This window comes from Panthera onca, chromosome C2, assembly GCF_046562875.1.
Source record: "Panthera onca isolate mPanOnc1 chromosome C2, mPanOnc1 haplotype 2, whole genome shotgun sequence".
In the NCBI taxonomy this organism is placed as follows: domain Eukaryota; kingdom Metazoa; phylum Chordata; class Mammalia; order Carnivora; family Felidae; genus Panthera; species Panthera onca.
The window spans coordinates 11,230,497-11,251,906 of record NC_138347.1 but is presented as its reverse complement, the minus strand read 5'-3'; the positions used below and the strand labels follow the sequence as shown (position 1 = coordinate 11,251,906).

The 21,410-nt window shown below is 43.6% G+C and overlaps 2 pseudogenes; one reads left to right on the top strand and one right to left on the bottom strand.

Moving 5' to 3' along the window:
• Positions 1–7,787: 7,787 nt before the first annotated feature.
• On the bottom strand, positions 7,788–9,718 carry LOC132684371 (elongation factor 1-alpha 1 pseudogene; annotated as a pseudogene).
• A 1,821-nt stretch (positions 9,719–11,539) lies between these two features.
• On the top strand, positions 11,540–14,434 carry LOC132684372 (transmembrane protein 126A pseudogene; annotated as a pseudogene).
• Positions 14,435–21,410: the final 6,976 nt, after the last annotated feature.

The window sequence follows — 21,410 nt, the reverse complement described above, 5'->3', positions numbered from 1 at the left end:
ATGTGGGCCTGGAGCCCAACAGAAAGGTCTGGGCCGGGGGAAGATACCGATGCCAGCGGGGTCTGGGCCGTGGAACCCAACCGCACAAGGAGAGAGCTCAGGGAGGGAGGTGCGGTCGTCCTGATGGCATGGGAAAGGAAGAAGCGGAGAGGTGCCCCAAAGCCTGCTAGATGCTAGCAGGTGGTGCTGGAACCAGAATTATGGTTTGAAGGAACCAAATTCAAACATACAAGGACCTTGCCATCGGACATAATTGAAACATGAAAGAATGTCCAGTAAGACTGTACATCTAAAGGATAAAATCCAGGATGGCTGAGGCAGGCAGCCTGGAACCAAGCAGGGAGCAGGTGCTGGAACTCTCTTTTTATATGATGCTCTAAGTGAGGTGGGGGCGAGGTGGCTTCCAGGAGCCATCGGGGTGGGGTGCATTCTGTCCTTCAGTAACTTTCCATGCCACCTGCCAGGTGATTAGAGCTTCTCCTTTAAATGTTACACCCCTAGGATTGTGGCCTTCACCTGTCCTTCTCCTGTAATTCACTGCTATATAGCACTCGAGCAATCAGCTGCTCAGGGCGGTGCAGCTCTGGGGAGGCCTGGGAACACGACATCCGCACACGGGCAATTACACATCGACTTATTACTCACATTCTTTGGCACAGATTTTCACATAAATCAGGCGTTTCCCGTCATCCCCAGGCCCTCTTCCTAGAACCTCTGACCTCTCGCCCGAGCCCTGGGGAAGTCACGTTGCAGTTTCTGGGGTACTGAGAGCAGAGGGTCCTTGCTCTTTGGACCTCAGTTTCCCCTGCTTCCGATTCCAATCTGCTCCACACTGCCGGCACGCCCTTTGGAAAAAACAGTGGCAATAGACCTAAGGAGCCATAAATGATTCAAGGCGTCCTACTTTGGGATGCCAACCAAAGGAAGCATTCCTAACTGCAGAAAAATCCGATGCAGAAGGATGTTCATCTTGGAATTAGCTATAAGAACGAAGAGTGAAAAAGTGTGAACCAGAATGTCCAAAAGGGGATGATTAAGTGGACAACAGCATTTCCTTGGGTAGAATATAATGTAACAGTGTTTAATACTAGTTACAAAGGTCAGTTAAGAACATGGAAACGAGGGGCGCCTGGGTGGCTCAGTCGGTTAAGCGTCCGACTTCGGCTCAGGTCATGACCTCGCAGTTTGTGGGTTCGAGCCCCACGTTGGGTTCTGTGCTGACGGCTCAGAGTCTGAAACCTGCTTCAGATTCTGTGTCTCCGTCTCTCTGACCCTCCCCCATTTGTGCTCTCTCTACCAAAAATAAATAAAATGTAAAAAAAATAAAAATTTAAAAAAAGAACATGGAAATGCTAACGATTACATACCAAGAAGAAAATAGAACACAGAAATATATATACAGCATGATTAAAACTATGTAAATAAAAACACACACATAGGAAGTTTAGAAACAAACCTCTAAAATGTCAACAGTGGCTGGGTTTGCACTGTGGGATTTGGGGCATTTTTTGTTCCTGTTTCCCAAATTTTCTGTAATGAGATTTTATTGATCTTACAATGGGAAAATGCATATAATAAAAATAACTTTTTAAAACCCTGAAACCTAATTTGACAGCGACCTTGTTTCCTCAGGTTTTCAAGGACAAGACTGCCCTGGTCCTCCCTCTGCCCCTCTCTGTCCTCTGTGGCCTGGGCTCTATCTGCTGAGCTGGGGAAGTTCACGGAAGCAGGCTGGGGCTTTCTGGCAGGCCCTCCACTGGGAACCAGACCCTCTCCCTGCTCATTTCCACAGCCTGCCATTGATACTGGTCATGAAGGCGTTGAGGTGGGCTCACAAGTGTAGGCGCTCAGCCTCCTGCGGGCCCCTCTGGCTGAGTGCCCCACCCTGGCATGCCAAGAGTGAACTTGCAGGCCGTGGGGAAATAACACCATCAAAGACAGGGGGAAATTGCCAGACAGCTGGCCCAGGGAGGCATATGAGCCATGACAGGGTGACCATCCTGAAAGAGTTCAGGGGCCAGTCTCTGGCACCTGCGAGGTCTTCCAACAAGAGCAGAGGGAGGAAAGGGAGGGGGTGGGGGGGTGGCATACGGGACTTCGGCTGCAGGAACAGGACAGCAGGCATGGGTTACAGCTGACTCTCCACAGGATAGATTCGTAGGAAGAAAAACTCCAGTGGTGTTGCAATATTATTGTTCTGCCCAGCTGTGGATCCAGGAGTAGAAAATGCCACGTTTTCCCACCCCACACTAGGATGGAAAGGCCAGCATCCTTATCCTAAGGTTCAAGCTGTCTTCAAATAGTCCCTGGAATGTTTATGTTTCGGGATCCCTGGGGAGAATGAGGCTGAAAAGGCAAGGGGTGTGGGGGCAGAAATGGGAGACACCCATGTCCCAAATGGACCCCCTGGCCCCAGGTCTAAGGCTCCTCAAGCCCTCCAGCTCAGACCGTTTTCCCTCTCTCTATTCTCCCTCCCTAGGGACTCAACCTAGCCAAAGACTTCAGCTCCTACCCATACAGGGACTCATAGGTTGATATTTGCATTCCACCCTCTAGACAAAATCCTTACCTTGTCCTGCTAACAAATATTTGTTGGGTGCTCTCTATGTGTCAGCCGCTATACCAGGGGCCAGGATCCAAGAGCAATTTGACCACATCCCTGCTCTCGGGAGCTTGCATTCTGCTGATGGTTCAAAGGCACCTCAAACCCATCATGTGCCAAAGGCTGACACTTAGAGAGCCAGGCACAGTTGCAGACATTTTATGTGTACAGGCACACCTTGTAGATATCGTGGTTTCGGTTCCAGACCATCAAAATAAAGTGAATATTGCAATAAAGCAAGTCAATGGATTTTTTGGTTTTCCAGTGCGCACAAAAGTTATGTTTATACTACACTGGGGTCTCTTAAGTAAGCAATAGCATTGTGTCTTAAAAAAAACGATGTATATACCGTCCTTAAAAATACTTTCATTTAGAAAATGCTAACCATCATCTTAGGTTTCAGCAAGATGCAATCAGCGAGCCCGTCACCGTAACAAATACCATGAAAAAGTTGGAAATATGGTGAGATTACCAAAATGTGACACAGAGACAGGAAGTGAGCAATTGCCGTTGGAAAAATGGTGCCAATAGACTCGCTCGATGCCAGGTTGCCACAAACCTTCAATTTGTAAGAAACGCAATATGTGCAGAGCACAATAAAGTGAAGCACAATAAAATGAGATACGCCTGTATAAATATGTTTTATCTTCACAACAGCCCTGTGACCTAAAGCTATTACTTTCCTCATTTTCAGACATGAAAACCGATAGAGGTTAAGGGACTCGCCTGATGTTGCAATGCTGCTGAGTGTGGGGCTGGGCTGGGGCTTGGCAGCCTGATTCTCGGTGCCCCACTCTCACTCCAAACATCCTGGCTTTTGCCCCAAACAAGAATTGTGACTTCCCTCTCACGCTGTCTCCCTAAATGTCATCAGTATCTATCCAATGACATAAAACAAAAGCCCAGGCATGCTGTTGACCCCCTCCTCACGCTCACCCTCCACATCCATCCGATCACCAAGCCTTGCCGATTACACTTTTGAAGTTGTTCTTCCAGAGGCAGAAAGGTCACCATGGTGCTTTTGGTCACCATTGCATCCCCAGTCCTCAGCACATATAATGACCACTCCACAGTGAGTGAATCAATGAACTCACACTCATGTTGGCCTGGGGGGATGCAATCCTCTACCTCTGGATGCATCTCTTTGGTCTGGATGGAGAATGAGCATTCCAGAAGCAAGTCATGACTGAGATGGAATAGCTTGCTAGGTTTGGTAGATGGGAGCCTAAGCAGTTGATTTAGATAAACAAATAAACAAGCAGAGGCATAAATGCAAAGATTCCAGCACCTGAGGTGGAGAGCACATTCACACAACCTGCTTCTGTTTCCTGTCTCTGCCATCAGAATACATGGCAAACTAGTTATTGAATACTTCCCACGTGGCAGATTTCCCCATGTTTTCCACATACATCATGAAATCCTTGCCACAACCCTATGCCTCAGGTATGATTATGTTACAGATGGGGAAACTAAGGCTCTGAGCATTCAGTTACTTGGTCAAGGTCACACAGCCATGAAGCAGCAGGACCTGGGTTTGGATCCAGGCAGTCTGGCTTGGGCTCCATATCCTTAGCCACCAAACTCTACTCCCCCCAAGCAGCCATTTTTGGTGAGACCTGCCCTGTCTGCCGCTTCCGAGGACGGCTCTTTCCTGAGGACTAAGTGTTTGCATTTCATGGCTACACTGTTGTGGATTCAAGATGGATTTCATATGAAAGATGAGTGTCAGTGTTGTTGGTCACTTGAACTCAGCATGTTTGTCCTCAGGACATTCCGGCTATGGGCTAGCCATCTTCCAAGTGGGCACAGAGAACCAGACAGCACTTGTGTCCAGAGAGACAAGATGGGGTGGGGAGAAGGGGGAGGCAGGGTCAGATGGTTCATGAGCAGAGCAGAGACAGATACATGTAGTCCCAGAGAAACCAAAAATGTCACATCTAGCTCCTCAGGAGCCCCAGATCCTATCCCAGAATCTAGGATATAGTCTGGAATCCTGCAATAAATCCCTGTTTTTGCCTGTTCACTGCCATGATTACAAAATGGTGGCCAATGAGATAGGCAAAAATATAAAATATGGAGTATTGCAGAAAGCATTCAAATAACCCTAATCTTACAGCTGCAATCTGCCATGTGTATGTATGGGTGTGAGTCTGTATGGGGTATGTCTACTCAAATCAAGTGATAAGAAGTTGGAAGAAGATGCAATTAAAATACGTTGAGGGAGAAACTTGAGAGCCACCCAGAAAACACAGAAGACCGTGTTACGAAATTAGATTCTGGGTTAAAGGTGTGGGCACAGAGCTTCCTTTGGACAGGACAAAGTCAAACTCCAGTATCCCAACTGGTATATCCAGCTTCTCAGGTAGAGTCATTCTGGACGTACCAAGCACCCACATCAAGGTCCTGCCTTCACTTCTCTACCAAGAACTTGAACCTGTAACTACTTCAAAATCCTGAATCTTCCACTGCTAGATTCAGATGGCCTACGGCAGCAAATCTTCTTCTCTTGGTTGGGTAAGTAAGTTTGTAACCTGAAGAAAATGCACAGATCAGTATAGATGGTGAGCTGAGCTAGGACCAGAGTATTGCTACTTTTTCTGTTTTAACATCTGGGAATTTGGAATGCATTCTGCAATCTGTGGCATCAATTTTAAATGGTGATATTATTACAAATCGAAGACATCTTAGATCCCATGAAATATGGCGTCCCTTTCATGGTAACAGCAGAAACAAGTGTTGAATCATCATTATAATCTATGTGTTACTTAGAGAACTTGAAACATTGAAGAAAATCGAACATATGAGAAAACTGAGCTTTTGGACTTGCAATTTGAATTTGAAACGTTTAAGAAATTACAATTAATTGAGTTTGTAGGAAGTCTTTGAATGTTGTATTATTGGGGAACGATCTAACCCCAAAGTACAATTGCTCAAAGATGACAGAAGTTTGTTCACTCTCATGTAACAGTCAAGTAGTAAGGGGTCCAAAGCTGTAAGCCAAACAGCTTTGCTGTGTGAGGTCTGGGGAATGGATTCCTTTTCTCCTTTGGCTCTGCCATTGCCTGTGTTCTCTTCGTCAGCATGGTTGATGTTTGCTCACCACCACATCCCGGGGAAGTGGGAAAGAAGTGGGTCCACGGCAAGTGTCTTAAGGGAGATGATCTGGTTGTAGTATATATCATATCTACTTGCATCCCATTGGTCCAGACTTAGTCACATGGCCACGGCTGTCTGCAAAATGTAGTCTATTGTTGGGTGGGCATATGTCCAGCTAAAGCTCAGAGGTTTTAACTAAAGGCAAAGAGGGGAGCATTAATACTAGAAAACATTTGATAGTCATCCACCATGAATCTTAAACTCCATTCACTGGGTTTATGAAATTTTAATAATTACTTAAAGGCCTAGAAAAATTTTGCTTGTTAGTTTTATAAGTTTGCCACATCAGATGTTTGAAGTGTTTTAGAAAGCCTTATATTTTAATTTTAAATGCACTTAAAATGTTTCAGAGAATTAAATCATAAGCTTATAAATAGGGTTAATTACTTAGGACAACTTACTACTTAAATTTAGTTAATTCAACATTAATCAGAGAAAAAATGAAAGTGATTAATATTATTTCTATATAAAAATTACTAGACATAAATAAGGGTAGGAGTTGTGAATTAAACATAAAGCCTTTGGAAGAACCTAGGTTTTAAAATGTTACAACTTTTCAGAATGGCCTCTTTTACTTAGCAATATGCATTCAAATTTCTTTCATGTCTTTTCATGCCTTGATAGCTCATTTCTTTTCATTGCTGAATAATATTCCAGTCTTTGGATATACTATACTTTCTTTATCCACTCACCTGCTGAAGAACATCTTATGAGTAAAACTGCTACGAACATCCACATGCAGATATATGTGTGTAAACATAAGTCTTTAACTCCTTTGGGTAAATACCAAAGAGCATGATTGCTGGATCATACAGTAAGAGTATGTTGAGTTGTGTAAGAAATTGCCAAACTGGGGGTGCCTGGGTGGCTCAGTCGGTTGAGCGTCTGACTTCAGCTCAGGTCATGATCTCGCAGTCCGTGAGTTCGAGCCCCACGACGGGCTCTGTGCTGACAGCTCAGAGCCTGGAGCCCGTTTCAGATTCTGTGTCTCCCTCTCTCTCTGCCCCTCCCCCACTCATGCTCTGTCTCTCTCTGTCTCAAAAATAAATAAACACATTAAAAAAAAGAAATTGCCAAACTGTCCTTCAAAACGACTGTACCATTTTGCATTCCTATAGCATTAAATGAGAGTTCCGGTGGTTCTAAATCCTCACCAGCATTGTGTGTTGTCAGTGTTCTGGATTTCGAACATTCTAATAAATGTGTAGCATTACCTCATTGTTGTTTCAATTTGCATTTCCCTGATGATGTATGATGTGGAAAATCTTTCCATATGCTTATTTGCCATGTGTGTATCTTCTTTGGTGAGGTATCTGTTAAAATCTTAACCCTGACCCCCCCCCCTTTTTTTTGGTATCACCGAGTTTACCCAATATTGATAGAATACAAATTATATGCGACACACTGATTTTAGTATTACAGAATTTAACTTTTTATTTTATTTATTTATTTATTTATTTATTTATACTGTTACTCTTTGCTTATCTCTTCTAAGCTATGATATGTTGCACCAACAGATCCCCTTTCCCCATAGCTTGTTACTATGTTCTTAAATAGATGACGTCTCTCCCTCAGACAAGGTGAAAAGAATTCCCATCCAGAAAAAAAATGTTAACCCAAATTCTGAGTTTTGACATAAGGTAACACCAGAAATAGGTTATGGGCAACTCTTAATCTTTTACCTGAAGAGTACTGCATGAAGTTACAGTGTTGACCAAAAGAAGACACAGTTTTCTCATTAAACCTTTGTTTTAATGGGTCTTGAAGTTCAGGGACAGATTTTTGATCAAGTTGTTTCCATTAAAAAGTACTCATTAAAAAAAAAACTAATAACTGAAAACTGCCACATTTACACACAAAACAAATGGTCCGCAGAACATTTTCCTTTCCTTCTGAAGGTTTTACGATGCATTGTTATCATTCACCAGTCTTTTACTATTAAAATTAAATGGATAATGGACATAAAGGGTTCTGAGACCATTCTTTCACCACTGATTAAGACTGGGGTGGCAGGTATTGAGAATAATATTCATTCAGGCCTCTGAGCTTTCTGGGCAGACGTGGTGACCTTGCCAGTTCCAGCTGCCTTCTTGTCCACTGCTTTGATGACACCCACAGCAACCGTCTGTCTCCTGTCAGGAACAGCAAAATGGCCCCAAAGAGGCTAACCAGAGAAGCTCCCAACACACTAGGCTTGCCAGCAACCATATCAACGATGCCAGCATCACCAGATTTCAAGGACATGGAGCCACCTTCCAGCCTTTTTCCAGAACAACGATCAATCTTCTCCTTCAGCACAGCAAACTTGTAGGCAACGTGAGCCGTGTGACCATCCAGCACAGGTGCGTATCCAGAAATGATTTGGCCTGGATGGTTCAGGATAATCACCCGAGCTGTGAAGACAGCTGCTTCCATTGGTGGGTCATTTTTACTGACTCCAGCCACACTGCCATGACAAACATCTCTGGCAGATACGTTCGGGGCGTTGAAACCCACAATGTTCCCAGGAAGAGCCTCACTCAAAGCTTCGTGGTACATTTCAACAGGCTTTCCTTCAGCTGTAGCATTGATTGGATCCAAGGTGACCACCATGCCGGGTTTAAGAGCACCAGTTTCCACTTGGCCCACACGGACAGTACCAACACCACCAATTTTGTATATATCCTAGAGAGGCAGATGCAAGGGCTTGTCAGTTAGATGAATTGATGGCAGAATGCAATCCAGAACTTCAAGCAGTGTGGTTCCACTGGCAGTGTCATCTTTACAGGTGACTTACCATCCCCTTGAACCAAGGCATGTTAGCACATGACTCCAGCACATTGTCGCCATTCCAACCAGAAGCTGACACAAACGCTACTGTGTTGGGTTTGTAGCCAATTAAAAAAAAAATTTTTTTTAACATCTATTTATTTTTGAGAGACAGAGCATGGGTGGGGGAAGGACAGAGAGAGAGAGAAGGAGACGCAGAATCTGAAGCAGGCTGCAGGCTCTGAGCAAGCTGTCAGCACAGAGCCCGATGCGGGGCTTGAACCCACAAAGTGTGAGATCGTAACCTGAGCAGAAGTCGGACGCTCAACCGACTGAGCCGCCCGGGCGCCCCTGCCAGTTTTATTAATGTAGGTGCTGACTTCCTTAATGATTTCCTCATATCTCTTCTGGCTATAGGGTGGCTCAGCGGAATCCACTTCGCTAACATCAACAATTAGTTGTTTCACACCTATGTGTAAGCCAGAAGGGCATACTCACAGGTTTGCCCTTTCTTGGAGACACCTGCTTCAAATTCACCAACACCAGCAGCAACAATCAGGACAGCACAGTCAGCCTGAGCTGTGCCTATAATCACATTTTTTATACATGTATTTTATAAAGTCTCTGTGTGCTGAGACATCAGTGATGCCCACATAATACTTGCTGGTCTCGAATTTCCACAGGGAGCTATGAACGGTGATACCCCGTTCATGTTCAGCTTTCAGTTTCTCCAAGACCCAGGCATACATGAAGGAGCCCTTTCCCATCTCAGCAGGCTCCATCTCAAATTTTTCGAGAGTTCTTTTGTCAGTCCCACCACATCTGTAGATCAGATGACTGGCAGTGGCAGCCTTAAATCGACGTGTCCAATGACAATGACGTTGATATGAGCCTTTTCCTTTCCCACTTTGGTTCACGTTTAGTGGTGGTTTTCACGACACCTGTGCTCTTGCGAAAAAGATTTTGGCCTATTTTTAAATCAGGTTGTTCTTTCTTTCATGGATTGTGCTTTTCGGGTTGTAACTACAAAGGCTACATCCTGTATCATTCCACTTACGTTACATTCTGGAAAAGGCAAAATCGTGAAGGCAGTTAAAAGACCAATGACTGCCAGAAGTTAGCGAGGACAGAAGGATGAATAAGTAGAGAACAAAAGATGTTTAGGGAAGTGAAAATACTCTGTACGATACTGTAACAGGTAATACCTGTCATTATACATTTGTCCAAACCCACAGAATATACAACCCCAGGAGTGAACTATATCCATGAAAACTACGGACTTGGGGTGATGATGTGTCAATGTGGGTTCATCAACGGTAACAAACGTACTACTCTCTGGTGTGGGACTTTGATCATGGGGGAGGCCATGCAAATGTGGGGGTAGGAGGGTTTATGGGCAACCTCACTACCTTCTGCTTAATTTTGCTGTGAACCTGAAACTACTCTAAAAAATAAAGTATTTTAAAAAATAATATAACTTTGACAACTTGAGTAATAGTTAAAACAAGTAACTAGAGGCGACCCTCCGTACATCAAAGCCTTCTTCAGGTATTAAATATCTCGAGTGATACGCTTAAGAGCTTTTGGATGGGTTTCGGTTACAACCAAAACAGTCTTGAGGCAGACATAGTTTCTCCCCCAGCCGCATTGCATCATGCTGCTAACTTGAGTGTCACCGACCTCATAGCTACATTTTTAAACTTCATTTCGCTCATGACAATCCTCCACGTATGAATGGGTGGAGGATATGCCTGTTGAGATGCCTGTCTAGCCTTCCCTTCGCTGGAAGCTATTTTTCCCTGCCTGTAACCCTCTAAACCTACAGGGCTCAGAGGTAGCTGCTGGCTGTCATAAAGATAAGATTTGACCTATTCTTTTTTAAAAAAATTAAAAAAAATATTTATTTTAGAGAGAGCAGGGGAGAGGGGCAGAGAGAGAGAGAGAGAGAGAGAGAGAGAGAGAATTACAAGCAGATTCCATTCTCAGTGCAGGGCCCCAGGCAGGGCTTGATCCCACAACCCGGGCATCATGACCTGAGCCTAATTCAAGAGCCGGACGCCTAACTCACTGAGCTACTTAGGAGCCCCTTGGCCTACTCTTTAGACCTGGCCGATTGGCCCAAGGTGGACCACTAACCCAACCAAGGCTAATAAACATGGCAATTGAAGGAGAGCCTCAGATATCTCTGGGTGGGTTGAGGGATTACATGTAGACCAAGAAGCTAGGAATAGCCGTTGTCTACTGTGCAGACTGGAGAGCAGAGAAAAAGGGTCTTTTAAGACAAAGAAGAATAAAGCTTCTGGGCAGAAGGACAGAAATAAGAGATGGAGAGCATTTTAATTATAGTCTGTTCCAGAGGCCCAGTCAGCTGCACATTGCCTTGAGTACTGTGATACATCTGGTGCGCTTATAATAATTCATCCCTCCCTTCTAAACAAACTACAGTCAGTTTGTATTACTTGTAACCAAAAGAATACTATCTAATATGTGTGAACACATATTAAACTCATTGTGTGAAGCAAATTTGTGGGTTTTGTTTTCAAAAGAAATAGCTGTTTGATTGTCTCAGTTGGAGGAACTTTACAGTGTAGACCTGACCTTTGGGTTATAAGTACAGGGACTAGTCCAAGGCATGTGTTGGTAAATCCATGAATCCAATTTACCTAAAGCTCAATTCTTAGCATAACTCTAGCCTGATAACCACTTGCAAAATATCCAACATTGAATATAAGAAAGTTACAGTCAATAAGCTACTTGTGACTTGTGTAGCATCTCCTTATACTTGGGAGTGTTTTATTGGAAGATACCTAAATTGCATTATATGGTCTATGGTAGAAACTGCTGGTTTACCATCCTCTTTCAGCTAAACCTACATTTCCCAGCCCTTCTTAGAAGGCAAGGCAAAGCTCTAGGATTAAGTTCCAACTCATGGAAGATAAGTAGAGGTGATGGGTAAAACTTCTGGAACATTCCTTAAAAGGAATGCCGCAAGACTTTTCTTCTCCCTTTCTTTCCTGCTTCTGGAATGTGAACATGGTGCTAGAAGCAGGAATGGCCATGCTAGACCGCAAGATGAAGCCATGTGTTATAAATGAATATAAATGGGTATAAATGGATAATAACAAGCTGGAAAAAGCCTGGATCCCCAGCCCTACTTAAATTTAGATCTTTCCATGTAATAAACCATCTTATTTAAGTCAATGTTACTTTGATATTTATTTCAGTAGTTGAACCAATACCCCAACTATAACATAGCCTTTTCATGGAAAACCAAAAACGAATGACTGTTCCCTACAAGAGGAATTGTAGCCATCATTCAACAAATGTTTATCAAGTCACCAAGGTCTGAATGTGAACAGCTGAGCAGCCTTGGAAAAACTGTTTAGGCTGGTGAAGCAATCCAGCCCATGTGAGTTGATGCATGCCCAATGGAACACAGGGCATACAGCCCAGGGAAAGAAAGGTTCAGGATAGGCCAGAGAGCTGTCTTCGGACATAAGAATTCATGTGAAAGAGGGGATAGACTTGTTCTGTATGGACCTAAGGGGCTGAACTAAGGCCAACAGGTTTATGCAGGGCCTGAAGTGCTAAGATGTAAAGAGTTCTACGTTGACCCAGTTGTTAGCTTCAAGTAACATAAACAGACTCTACAGTCTTAGGCAAAAATGAAATTTATAGGAATAATATTTGGGGGAATCTCAGAATTGACCAGAGACTAGAGAACTGGTTAGGAACCAAGAGTACTTTGGAGTGCTGGTTAGCAAGAAGTATAACCACAGCCATTGAGAAGGAAGGGTCTGGTGAGCATGACGAGTGACCTCTAACTGTTCCTCATGTCACTGAGTCATTTACTCAGGACTCAAAATCATGAGAGAGAGTCTGATGGTTGTACATGGATCATTTTCCATTCGCTGGCTGAACTTGGTGGAATAGGGGAAAATCTGTCCCTGTTGACCCTGGCATGGAAGTTAGGCACCACCTCCAAGAGGAACCCAGATATGATCAAACAAATATCCAGTGCTACCTCTTTGACGCTTTCAAAGCCGATGAATCTGTGACCAGTGTCTCAGGATTGGGAGGGACTAGTCCATTCAGACAAGTTATCTCCTTTCCACCTTCCTCATATACGCTCATACGCTCTTTGCTGAATGATTCTGACAACGAAAAGTTCCCTTCCTTCTTGTTGTTAAGATGAAATAAAGGCTGAGAGTTTAGACTCTCTACCTGGTACTCAAGACCCTCCAACTCTGGTCTCACTTTTGTCGAGTTAAGTCCTGTGAGTCTTCTGCAGACACCTTTCCCCCTGTCAGACTTATTCACTCAATGTCACCATTTTCTGACCCCACCAAAACATCTTGTGTTTATTCTCTTTTCTCCTCCCATCTATCTAAATGTTATCCATTCTTCACATTCCAGCTCAAATCCCACATCCTACATGAAACATTCCCAAGCCATCCCAGCCCGAAGTCATGTGTCTTTGGAAATTTTTGCCTCGACTCTTCATTAGGCAGTTAATCACTCCCCTTTTAGATGTTTTCTATTTCTTAGAATTGACACTTAAACCCCGTTAGACAATTTAGTTTTAAACATACTTATAGCTTCTCTCTCTGCGTAGATTACAATTTCTTAGAGACGTGGAGTATTTCTTATCCATCTTTGCATGTCCTGTAAAACTTAAAATTCTTTCCATATGGACCTATTTTTTTTTTTTTTTCTTAATTGACGGGAACACCAGAGGTGAGTGTGGTCTTCACCTCTTATTCAGGAATTTGGGGAAGGGGAAGCAGGGTAAGAAGAGAGCAGAGATATATCAGAACAATGACTTAGAATGGCTTTCCTGAGTATAATAATGATGTGAATGATTTAGATTTTTGTAGCTTTTTTGAGGTTTAATTGATACATAATAAATCACACATATTTGAAGTACATAATTTGGTAAGTTTTGACCTAGGTATACATGCACGATAATATTGCTCTAATCAAGATAATAAAAATATCCATCATCCCTAAACATTTCCTCATTCACCTTTATAATCCCTCTTCTTCACTTCTGCCTCAAGCAGCCACTGATTTGTTTTGTGTCACGGTAGTTTGAATTTTCTAGAATATCATATGAAAGGAATCACTTGGTATGGGTTCTTTTGCGGGGGAGGGGTCTGGCTTCTCTCATTCGGCCTAACTGAGGTTCGTCCATGTTGCTGAACGTGTGACTAGCTCTCTTCTTTTTACTGCTGAGTTGTATGAAAAGATGGCTGCGTTCAGGCTAGTCGAGCAAAGGTTGGCGTGAACCCCAGCGTGCCAAGGAGGGTTGTGAGCAGAGCATAGGGCTCAAGCTGAAATGTCATGAACCAGAGGATACTGTCAAGGAAGACTTAATTTTCGATACCGTAACCAGAAAAATTAACCACCTCCCAGAAGCAGAAAGGAATCTATTTGAACATGGATCAGTATATATTGCACTTAATGCTGCTCTCCATGGTCTAATAGCAAATAGTCTTTTTTGACGCATCTTAAATGTGATACAGGCTCGTACAGCTGCTGGCTTACCGATGGTCAGTGATCACATTTTTGACTGCGCATGCACCTTACAAAGGTTTTGTAAATCTACCTTTGAATGCAGGTGATTTGAATTGTGAAACCTGTACCATAACACAGGGTGGACTGGTTGGTCTTGTTTTTGGTGGTCTATACCCTGTTTTCTTGGCTATACCTGTGAATGGTGGCCTAGCAGCCAGTTATGAGTCAGCCTTGCTACCAGAAAAAGGAAACATCTCAACTTGCTGGACTAGAATTTCTAAGCCTGCCTTTAGAAAGATGTTATTTCCCACTTTGCTCCAGACCCTGTTTGCAGCATACCTTGGATCTAGACAATATAAATTAGTTATAAAGGCTCTTCAGGTACCTGAACCTGGCCTAGAAATTCAGTGATTGTTAAACAACTTTTTACACAAAAATAAAATTGTAATGTATGGATAAATGTCTAATGTATGAATAGAAAAAAAAAGAAATGAGGATGATAACAGGATGGTAACAGGATAACAGGATGAAACTCACCCATGGAAGTTTATATATATATATATATATATATATATATGCCAACTTATATAAAAGTTGGCTTTTATATAATTTCCCACATAAACTAATCATAATTAGTTAGGTATTACTTAATCCATTTAACGGATAAAGAACCTAAGACATAAAGAGATGAAAATGACTTGGCCAGGGGGTGCCTGGGTAGCTCAGTAGGTTAAGCACCCAACTCTTGATTTCAGCTCAGATCACGCTCCCAGGGTTTGTGGGGTTCGAGCCCTGCCTGCATCAGACTCCGCGTGGACAGTGCTGAGTCTGTTTGGGATTCTCTCTCTGCCCCTTCCCCACTTGTGAGCGTGTGAGCATGCTCTCTTTCTCTCAAAATAAGTAAACTTAAAAAAAGAGTTTAAAAAAGAAAATAACTTGGCCAGTGCCCTGTAAAGATAAAGGTTACACTTAGGTCTTCTGACTCTCAACCCATGGAAGCTCCAGTCTTTTTATAATGTAAACTCAGAAGGCAGATCCTATCACTTCCGCTGTATACAATTCCTTAGGGTTTTTAAATGTGGATCACAGTCAAGGACAGGGAATTATATAAAGTGTAATACCAGTAGGCAGAGATCATAGGAGACCATCCTAAAGGCCACTTACCACAGGCCCCTTCTCTTTGCCACATGGCAGTGACACAAGTCTGGTAGGTTGGGGTTGTGATCAGAAGCTTCTGAAATATGGAATGAGGTGCCAAAGAGAGTGTTCCCAAGCCAATGACCTAATGGGAGACTTTGCCCTTCCCTCATGGAGAGAAAGTGAGATCTTAGTTCCTTTGTCCGTCATTGCACACTGGCAGCACCTTTTAAGTAGGAAGCACAGTCTGTGGGTAGGCCCACGGAAAGAAGGGAGGTGGGGTGCCTGGGTGGCCCTCTTAAGCTTTTGACTCTTGGTTTGTGAGTTCAAGCCCTGCATCATCGGGCTCTGTGCTGACAGTGCGGAGCCTGCTTGGGATTTCTCTCTCCCTCTCTCTCTGCCCTCCCCTGCTCATGCTCTCTCTCTCTGTCTCTCTCAAGGAGGGTAGAAAGAAAGAAAGAAAGAAAGAAAGAAAGAAAGAAGGCACTAGATAGAGTTGGGCCAAGCAGTTTTCTTCTGCCTTCAAGATGACACCAGAAACATGTTCATATGGGGGCGTCTGAGTGGCTCAGTCGGTTAACTGTCCGACTTCTGCTCAGGTCATGATCTCATGGTCCGTGAGTTCAAGCCCCGCATTGGGCTCTGTGCTGACAGCTCAGAGCCTGGAGCCTGTTTCAGATTCTGTGTCTCCCTCTCTCTGACCCTCCCCCGTTCATGCTCTGTCTCTCTCTGTCTCAAAAATAAATAAAACATTAAAAAAAATTTTTTTAATAAATAAATAAATAAATAAATAAATAAATAAATAAATAAAACATGTTCATATGGAGTAGGCATCTCATTTATTTATTTATATTCACTTATTCTCCAATATTTACTCAGCATCTATCACATATCAGTCCCTCCGGTTGGCACTGCGGGCACAAGAGTTTCTTTTTTGAGAATTTACGTATTAATTGTTAAGGCCACAGGGTAATGAAGAGATAGACACGGTGTTAGATCGGGCTCTCTAAGAAGCAGACACCAAGACGGGATTAGACAGGTAAGAGATTTCTTGGAGGAAATGCCTGTGAAGGACAAAGGGAGGGAAGCAGAGAAGGCTGGGGGAAGACATCGCAGGTCTGACATCTGTGCAGGAAAGGGGGAAGGCCAGAGGGGAGAGGACTGTCGTACAATTCCAAGAAGGGTTTGTTCAGGTCACTGCGAAGTCTTTGAGCCCAAGTCACCTATCAGAGGAGTACTGTGTATAATAGAAATGAACCTGGGAGCAGCCGGAGGGACATGTGGCCTCAGAACTAATAGAGCAATGGATCCCAAGGGACAGCAGCTGGGGATCTTAGCAGTATCTTTTCGCTTCTGTCCTGTGCATGTTGTAACGCGGTGTGGTTCATGTGATGATGGAGTAAGCATAGGTGCTAAAAAGAGCACAGATGAGGTGCACCTGATCCAGACTTTCCAGACATGTGCATTCCACTCTGCACATGTACCTATACGCACCCGTCTATGCGTACAAGATGTTCCCAGTGTTATTATTGGTTAAAGCCACCCACGAAGGAAACAACCATGTCTGTCAACCCAACGGATACACAGCGGTTTAGCTGGACAATAGAGTAGTTTCAGCGATGAAAATAAATGAGCCACAACTACACTCAGCAACTTGGGGAAGGGCCTGGAGTGTATTCCAGGCAGAAGACAAAGGACAGAAGGGGAAGTGTGTACAGGGCTCAGGGGTTGCAAACACCATGGAGTGACACTGAGGAGTGGCGAGAGGGATGGAGGTAGGTGTGTGTAGGTCGGGTGGGGGGGTGGGGGGGGGGGCTACTGCAGAAGGAAGGGCCTTGTAACCAACTCCCTGTTGAGAGTTTGGACTTTACCTTCAGTGCAAAGGAAAAGCCACTGAAGTATTTAAGCTGCGGAGAAACTGAATCAGATGTACGTTTTCAGAAAGATCCTACGGCCTCAGTGTGGGGATATACCTCACAGTACCCAGATGGGTGGCAGTGAGGTGGGCAAAGAAAGGGTTCCTGGTTCTAGAGTGTTGCCTGTGGCACTTGTCCAGGGCTTGCAGCTGTTGGCTTCCAGCTGGAGTCAAATTTAATAGCACCGATTCCCAGGCTTGAAGGTGATCTTCCTGTCAGACCAAAGGCCCTCCTTTCTGCATGTAGGGCCTTTGCCTTAATCACTGAATCATTAACAAAGGAGGAGATTCTCCTATCTGGCTGCTCTCTAATGTCAACCAGGCATATTATGGATTGAAGATAAAGTGTCATCCTTGGTCCCAAAGGCCCTCTCATTTAGATGCTGAACATTTTGGGGGCAGAGGAAGAAAGAAAAAAAAAAAGAATTTGTAAATAACTGATCACTGCAAAAGCTAACCCCTTAGGAATTCCCTTTCAGGAATCATTTAATAATAGCACTATATGTAATGATTCTTTAATTACTAAAATGACTTGTTCCATTTGCAATATTATAGAGGAGCACTGGGTTAACATGGTTGTTTAATATTTTCTTAGTAATTATGTATTTAGTATTAAGTTGTGGACTTCTTTATTCAAGTTGGGAGCTAAATTCCCAAGATATTTCCCGCATATTCTCTTCAGGTCTTGGTAACCCTAGGCTGAAAGTTCAAGATGATTTATTGTAGGAGGTATCATCGGATAGCTCCCAATTATCTTGTAATTTTAATTGCGCGTAGGATTTTTTTTTTCTTTTGGCAGCATAGATAGCTGCTGTTATTGTTGCCATTAAGTTTGTTTATTTTTTTTTTAATATGGGCAATTTGAAAAAAAAATAGAGATTATCTAATACTAAAATATTACATCCTGACTTGGTACGCTCTAAAGTATAAAATCTTCCTGATAGCTGCTTTTGAGGGGCTTGACTTCCTCCCAGACAATTTCTCCATCGCAAAAGATCATTTCCTTCCCGAATATGTTGTCTTTTGGAATCCCCTCTGCCTCCCACACGCTCGTACCCGCCCATCATCTGCCTTAGTAAAAGGAAAGTCCAAAGAAGTTCGGATCAGATCAAGGACACAATTCTGTTTTGACCCTGAGTCAATGGGAGGGCTGCGTTAATAACCCTTGGATATAATTTAATGCCGATGGGCTTTGCTCCTTTTATCAAATCTGTGCAAGCCTTTCTTCTTATACTTAGGGCATTCTCCCCCACACGAATCAACAGAGCCCTAGCAGCACCGGCGAGATGATCCTCGCAGAGGGCTGGACTTTGAGATGATACTTGTATATTGATCTTCTTACCAGGAAGTGTTGACTAGCGTTGTCATGACACCCAGTTTTCAACATTCTTTGGGCGGCCAGATCATTCAGGTGGTGGATCCTCACAGGCTTTAGGACTATCACTTTCTTTCTTTGGGTTAAAGCCCTGAGTAGGGAGACTATTTAGAGCAATGAAAGATACCCTGTCAGTTTTTCAGAAGATTATAATCTCGCTGTGAAGGTTGATGAAGCTAAGACACCCTGAGACAAAAATACTAATACATTGAATTGTAATAGAAGTTTCATGAATTAGGAGCTGAGGAAATACCACATGGAGGCGGGACCAGAACCAAGGAAAGTCAGTCCAGAATGTCTATTGAAGAGAAACCTGGGATCCATTGTTGCCTCACCGGCTACCCGGCAAGTATCCAATCAGTCACCAACTCCTACAGATTCTATCCCCTCACACCCCTTCCCTCAACTTCTGCCAGCCCCCATCCCCTCTTCGGCCTGTGCCACGCCCTCTGAGCTTGACACAGCTCCTGCACTTGCCCCCTCTGAATCCATTAGGGTCTGATTACCTTCTGCCTGTTCATGTCCAGCCTTAAAACTGCTCTTTGCTGACAGGCCCGGCTTGCACATGTCTTGGGCCTCACCCTGAGCGACGGCCCCCTAGTTTATTTTGCCGGGTGCTCCCGCTCGCTTTATACAGCCCCTCCCCTGGGGAAGCCTCGTCCCCTGAAGACCCCTTCAGATGCTTCCTCGTCCCCCTGCACGTCTTCAGCTCACAGACGTTGTTCCTTTTACTGAATCTAAACTCCTTCCAGGTGCGTTCCGGATTTGGCACTTGCGGAGCAAGAACATAGAGCTGTTTCACACCTCCGACATTATTGACATTTAACATTAACGTTCCCCAACGTCGGCTGTTGAAGACATTGTAACAACGTCAGAAGAAAAACTAAGCTCTTCCCTAAGTGAAGATGCAGCAAGGATTTTGTTTTTTTAAAGTTCAAAAATAATAGTATTTTTTCCTAAAAAAGATCTCACTTTTTTTTTTTTTTTTTTTTTTTTTTGCAGGGGAGGAGAGGCAGAGGAGAAAGTGAGGAAACATTCCATTGAGGCAACCTTTGCTTCACTTTTTTTTTCTTATAAAGTGGAGCCCAAATCTGAGCCGTCTCCCCCACCTAAAAACTTTCTTGATCAAAATTAGAAGAATGATTAGGAAATTAGTGGATCAAAAGAGCTCCAAAAATGCCTGACCTAATAACATATGTATGTTGCGCAAAGTGTTTCGCGCCGGAGGGCACTCTGCCAATGTCATGTGGGAGATGACCCTATTACGGTCTACAAGGGTGGGTGACGGTGTGTGCAAGGGGGTTTGGAACTACCAGAGTTCAGGAGCACCTGGGTGGCTCAGTCTGTTGGGCGACCCACTTGGGCTCAGGTCATGATCTTGTGCCTTGTGAGTTCGAGCCCCGCATGGGGCTCTGGGCTGACAGCTCAGAACCTGGAGCCTGCTTTGGATCCTGTGTCTCCCTCTCTCTGCTCCTCCCCCTCCTTGCTTGCTTTCTGTCTCTCAAAAATGAACATTTTTTTTCTTTTTAAAGAAACGCCAGTGAGTTCACTAGTAAGACATTAAACACAAAATAAGTTTGAAATGTGACTTGGGTCTGGGCCATCAGCTGAGGAACAAATATGGACGCTGAGCCGTCAGGCAGAGAAATGGCGGCGTCCTTTCCTCAGGGAGAAGATGATAGGCTGAGGAGAGTGATGACTGACAGCTTAAAATATGACTTGGCTGGACTGTGGGATTATTTTCTCCATTAATTGAACACATGCACATTTCTTCACTTTTTGAGAGTTGCCTTTAGGTGAAGGAGGCCTGTCTTTGACATATCTTTGAGAATTAACAACCTTGTGTGAGCTCAAGGTAAAGCCTTATTATACAGTAATATAAAATAAGAAGGTAAAAAAAAATGATTAAACTGCCCCAGGGCATATGCTGAAGTTACTTTGTAGAAATAGGGTTGGATTTCAACTTCTGTCCTTATTTCTTCTTTTCTATTGTCTCTCATAAAGCCTTACTTGAAGATGAATCAAGATGTCTTGTTAACCAAATCTTAAATCTATACCATATACAATGTTTGGGAGACGCTATGTGGCGGAATAATTTTTTTCTTGTATAACTGAAGTTTTGGATTCTTTCACTAATATCACTCACCTCATTGCCCCTTTCTCCCAGCTCCTGGCTATTAGAATCTCTGCTTCTATGAGTTCGACTGTTTCAGATGCCTCATGTAAGTGATACGTAGCATTTGCCTTTTTGTGTCCGTATTTGTCCTTCAGTTTCACCCGCGTTATCTCAAATGGCAAGATTTCCTTCTTTTTTAAGTCTGACTACTATTCCATTGTACCCCATTTTCTTTATCTGCCCACAGACATTTAGGTTACTTTGATGGCTCAGTCAATGCGAATAATGCTGCAATGAACATAGGAGTACAGGTATCTCTTCAAGGTCTGATTTCAATTCCTTTATTTATTAAAAAAAATTTTTTAATGTTTATTTATTTTGGAGAGAGAGAGAGAGAGAGTGCGCAAATGGGGGGAGGGACAGAGAGAGAGGGAGACAGAATTTGAAGCAGGTTCCAGGCTCTGAGCTGTCAGCACAGAGCCCAACGCAGGGCTCGAATCCACGGACTGGACCGTGAGACCATGACCTGAGCCAAAGTTGGACATTCACCCGACTGAGCCACCCAGGCCGCCCTCAATTCCTCTATATACGTAACCAGAAGAGGGATTGCTGGATCATATGGGAGTTCTGTCTTTGATTTCTTGAGGAGTCTCCGTACTGTTTTCCATGGTGGCTGCGCCAATTTATATCCCCACCAACAACGTAGAAGGGTTTCCTTTTTCCCACATCCTCGCCAACACCTGATAACTCCTGACACCATTCTAACAGGTGTGAGGTGATAGGTCATTGTAGTTTTGATCTGCATTTCCCAGATGATTAGTGATATTGAGTACATTTTCACATA